This window comes from Panthera tigris, chromosome E3, assembly GCF_018350195.1.
Source record: "Panthera tigris isolate Pti1 chromosome E3, P.tigris_Pti1_mat1.1, whole genome shotgun sequence".
NCBI lineage: Eukaryota > Metazoa > Chordata > Mammalia > Carnivora > Felidae > Panthera > Panthera tigris.
This window is the reverse complement of record NC_056675.1, coordinates 10,192,417-10,197,742: the sequence shown is the minus strand read 5'-3', so window position 1 is coordinate 10,197,742 and position 5,326 is coordinate 10,192,417. Positions and strand designations below refer to the sequence as shown.

The 5,326-nt window shown below is 55.1% G+C and overlaps 1 long non-coding RNA gene across 1 annotated transcript; it reads right to left on the bottom strand.

The window, feature by feature from the left end:
• On the bottom strand, nt 1-2,182 carry LOC122234697. Its single transcript, XR_006212604.1, has 3 exons — nt 2,134-2,182; nt 1,720-1,881; nt 1-371 (listed from the first exon to the last, which is right to left on the bottom strand). It is a non-coding gene; the product is annotated as an uncharacterized LOC122234697 (long non-coding RNA).
• Nucleotides 2,183-5,326: the final 3,144 nt, after the last annotated feature.

The window sequence follows — 5,326 nt, the reverse complement described above, 5'->3', positions numbered from 1 at the left end:
TCCCCCACCAAACAGTAGAAAAGCAGAGAATTTGAGGTTTTGGTTTTTTGTGTTCCTTGAGGAATAGGGCCATGTAATTGCCATACCCCTAGCTTTAAAAATCATAATTGGCATTAGCACATGCTCAGTAAATATTTGTCCAATGAATTATTGGACTGTTGATTTAAACAGAAAGTCAGTCGTGGAAGGATGTGCATGGCATTTTCGCAATTATGAAAGTCAGTCTACAAACTTCAACACGCGATGACACTATTTCTGTGATGCTCCCCGTTCTCCCAAGGCCGTAGGAGACAAGTTGAACTTCAATCCTCCTGAGGCTGGGCCACAATTCCAGGATATTCAGCAGGGCCAAATCTGCTTGGGGGGAGTTGCTGAGAGAGGGACAGGTTGGACAGTATTGAGCCTTCATGCAACAGATGACTGCTGAGACATCGTCAACTGATTCAATGGCCCCTTCAGTCCTGCGCCCTGTACTGTGTCTGCTTTGGGCTTGGGACCGGGGAAAATGTTACAAGCTGCCTGCCTAGTAGACCCATGAGCTGTTTCTGCTCTGGAGGGCCTGCCAAGAAGCAGGTGGCAGGTCCCCCTCCCATTCTGGGCCAAGCTCTTATCTCTGCTGAGAAATTCCCTTCCCCGAAGGGCTTCAGCTTTTGAAACACACAAACCAGCTTTTCTGCTCTTGGGTCAGCCATATGCATCCTCAGGGGCAATAAGCACAGAAAAGCAGGAAAACATAGGAAAGAACCAACTAGATTAACACAGAAATACATTATATGTTTGGAAAAAATCATGCTGTCCACCATGCGGGGAAATGACTAGAAAGGCCAAAATGGACAACAAGTCCACTGGGGAGTTGGCCACCCCAGGGGGAGAGATGGGGTCGAGGTGTTGGACAGGAGAGGGTGAATCAGAGCCATTCGGAAGATTAAAATCAGTAGGAACTTGGTGAGGGATGGGGTGGGGGTGGGGGAGGTAAGGAAGAAGGAGGCATCTGGAATGATTCCTAAGAGTCTGCCTTGGGAGGGGGATGGCTCTCCCATGGCACAGAATGTTCCCACCTCCTCCACCGTAAGCACTTTGCCCAGCCCCCCCTCCTACTCATCCTTTAGACCTCCATTCAAGCCTCGCTTCTACAGAGCCACCCTACCTCACCCCAGGGCCAGCTGGATTCTTGGATTTTATGTTTCTTCCTTTGAATATTTACTGGGTGTGCGATGACACATCCATTACTGTCTCCCCCCACAAGACTGTCAGGCTGTGAGCGGATCCGGGCTCATCCTTGCAACCCCAGTGCCCAGCACATAGTAGGTGCTCAATAAATAAAGGCTCTGAAACGCAGGCAGAGGAGGATGGAGTGTATCCTGCAGGCTGGTGTTTCTCCAGGGGAGTGGAGGCTGTTGGGTAAAAACAATACATAGACCCCCTCTGCCACCTCTACTCTTCACCCTCCTCACTTTGTGCTTGTGATGAGAGTGTTACTAGGGGTACAGTGTGCAAATGAGTCTGGAAGTAGGAGAAAAGTTGATAAGATTGCAGTTAGCAGGACCCGTGGGCGTTTCTGGAAGGGAGAAGAGAGTAGATGAAAGCAGGCATGAAGGTCTGTGGGCCTGGCGGGAAGCTCAGAGGGGACAGGGTGCAGGAGGGGCCCGGAGGTGGCAGAGAGGGCCCCCAGGGGTGTTCGGACACCAGAGCTACAGGATGATCCTGAGCAGTCCCCACCTTCTATCTGTGGCCCGAGGGGCCTTCCCAGCCTGGTCTGAAGGAAATAAACACTCTGCTCCATCCACTGGTGAGCAGCCCCTGAGTGTGCCGTTTTGCTCATGGCTGTGTCTGGAAAGGTGTCTGTGTCTAGAAAAGCCCATAGTAGAGGCTCCAAAGTATCTGTTATTATTGAAGGAAGGAAGGAAAAAGTGAATGTTCTCGAAGGGCTTGGTAAGTCTAGGGGAGGCACCGGGATTACCAGGCTCCTGTGGGAAAGGCTGCTTTGAGTATTAAACAAGATCCTGTTTTTAAAGAACGCAAGATCAAAATCTGAGAAGACAGAGCTGGGCCAGACCAGGAGGAAGCTGGGCAGGGAGTCACCTAGTGGCCGGCTCCCGCTCCCCCCACCCCTAGGCCAGCCCCTCGGGAAACCTCAAGGGGTCCTCCGGGAGCGCCGCCCCAGCACGACCGACACCTTCGCCCCACCCGGCCGGCAGGCAAGAATTTGCCCCGCTGACCTCCCCAGGCGCGCTGCTGTCGCCATGGCGACCAACCTGGAAACAAGCGGCCCGATTGTCCCTGCTCAGCGGGGCAGGTGAAACCCTGGCCACGTGACCGATACTGAGCCAGGTGCGGTGACTGGGACACCCGCCGCCTCCCCGCCTTAACCCCTTCAGCGCCGCCGCCCCGGGGGCGCCGGGTGCCTGCAAGCCGCAGGCCGCACCCCTTCGGGCCCCGGCTTCCCAGCCAGAAGGGAGGTGGCTAGATACCCGGAGCACTGCACTAGGAGTCACATTCCCGGGAAGGAATTCGGGCTGGGCCACGCACGTGCTGAGTGACTGGAGCTGGGTCATTCCCCTCCCGCGTCTCTATGTTCCCGGCAGTAAAATGAGGATGACAACACCCTCCCACTACCCCGGGACTTGCAGACGGCTGGGAAGGGACCCTGGGAGTAAAGACTCCCAGTGCGGTCTCATTCTGCACCCCTCTCCCCCCGCGTGACCGCAGCGTCTCAGGGGCTCCGGAAGGCCTCCCCTCCAACAGCTGGCACTCCCCCCAAGAGGGACACCCTCACCAACAAACCAGTTAGGATCTGGCCGGTTCCTATCAAGCTGCGGAGGGGTGGGCGGCCCCCAAGTTGACCCCTTCCCAACACTCCATCACCAGAGTCCTTCCCAGGTGGTGACAACCCCTCTCTCGCGGCCCCACCACTTTCTCTAGAGTGTTCCAGTGGAAACCTCAAGCCAACTGGTTTTTCCGCTTGCCTCCAGGCCCTAACCAGCCACGTGATGGGGCCTGGGCCCAGGTCTCAGGAATGTCTCCGGACTGCTTCTGCCATAGACCCAGGGCTCTGGGCAGATGGTCAAGGGTTGTGGGCCAGGCTCAGGTTACCTGGCTACACTGTAGGCTGGAGCAGCTGTGGGGGGTGGTTTGAAACCACTTTTGAAATACTACCCTTCTGAATCACCATCACGATGTCAACCCCCAGCCTCTTCATCCGCCAATTCTAGAAAAACACCCTGCTTGATGTCTCCTCTGAGGACCCCTCCCATGCCTTGGATCGGCTCCCATTCTGGGCTCAGATGTCCTCATCACTCCCCTAATGACTATGCTGGTAACAAATCACCACACCACCTGGTGTGTTTAGCGTCCCCAGTGACCTTAAAGCCCTTCTTTCATTAGAACAAAACAACTGCCAGTCCCCAAGCTGACTCAAGGTGAAGGCCATTTTATGGGGCAAGGGATTTATTACATCTTAGAGTTAAGATGCATCCTACCAGGGGAGCCTGGATGGCTCAGTCGGTTAAGCATCAGATTTCAGCTCGGGTCATTATCTCACCATTCATGGGTTCGAGCTCTGCATCAGGCTCTGTGGGGACAGCTCAGAGCCTGGGACCTGCTTCAGATTCTGTGTCTCCCTCTCTCTCTGCCCCACTCGCACTCTGTGTCTCTCTCAAAAAAAGTAAAGACTTTTTAAAAATTAAAAAAGAAAAAAAAGATGCTCCTACTGGTCCTGACTCCCATCAGGCCTGCCCTAAAGAGTGAGAGTCCTGGCTGGACCAGATATCATCTCTGGAAGGGGCACTGACCCAGCCACCAGGTGAACCTTCACCTAAGCCTCAGCTAGTGCCCTGAATCTCTTCACGATCATTCGGTAAAATGATTACAATTGCACTTTGCACCAGATAAACAACACAGGACTCCGGTCCTGCAGAACTCCCAGCCTATGGGGACACAGAGAAAGCCAGTTCTAGAATACCATATGGTAGACTGACAAATGCTTTGAGAACATAGGATAGAAGAGATTAGTGTCAGCCGGGGAAATCTGGGAAGGCTTTTGAGGAGGTGGCAGCTATCCTGGACATTTACAGTTGTACAGGACTTGGGCCACTAGCTATCTAGAAGGCAGCCACCCATCTCAGCAGAGGGAGTCTTCGGGATAAAGACCAAAAGGAAGGTGTGCAATGTAGATCTCTGATTGGGGAGTAAGAGAATAGGAAGCATGGGTGGAAAAGCAGGTAGGATCAGACTGGGGGACGCTAGGGATGCTGTTTCAACTCTCAAGTTTAAGGGTGGGGAGTCCCTAAAGGTTTCTGAGCAGAAGAATGCTGTAAAAGGAGCAGCGGGCTGAGACCTGAGACCATAGCACCACTGCCACCACTGCCCCAGACTGGGGAGAGAAGATGGCAGCCAGTCAGGCTTCCAAAGGGAGGCTTTTTAATGTGCGGGATGTGCTGAGTTCAAGGGTGGGAGAATCGTTTATTTCTCTGCTGGTAAAGAGGCGTGAGGTCTGACCCATTTCAGCTCAAGGAAGCAAATACCCTCCAGTACAAACACCTGGCTTCCCACCTTGATTCGCATCAAGAATGGCAGATAGATAGATAGATAGATAGATAGATAGATAGATAGATAGATAGATAGAATGGCAGACCAGACAGCGGTTCTGGTTCTGCCTCTTGTACAAGCCATTTGCCCCAGTTTCCCCATCTCTAAAGGGTGGGCATGGAGGGTGGATGGAGATGAGCTCTCTAGAGTTTCCCCTAGCTCCTTCTAGAGTCCAGGACTTCGGGATGGGAAAGAGGTGCACCACCCGGCCTGCCTGGGCCCCCAGCTGTGGAGCACGACGCCTCCAAGCCGGCGCCTCGACGACGGGAGCCACTTTTGGCGCCTCTCCGCGCCCGCCTGCGGCACAGAAAGCACGGCACCCACCCAAGGTGGGGCGTGAGGGCAGAGGAGCAGGCCAGGTGTGGGGCGCGCGCCGGCCAAAGGCAGGGGCTCCTCGTCTTGCCAAGGACCCGTCCCGCGGCCGCCCAGGGCTCCCGCCCCAAATCCAGGACATTCCCAACGGCGGGGTTTGGACTCCCACGCCACAGGACCGTGACTCTCCGCGAGGACTCGGCGCCTGGGGCGGGAGGGCGTTGGGCGGTGCTTCTCCAGGGGCGTGACCAAGGCATACGGTGGCTCCGCCCGGGGCGTGGCGAGGGCAGCTCTCTCGCCCGCCGGCGCGGTGGCTGAGGGGATTACGTAATGACGCAAGAGGAGGAGCTGCGGGAACAGACGGTACTCTGGGATTACGTAAAGAGACGAAAAAGGGGGCGGGGAACTCCGCGGTAGTGGGCGGGAT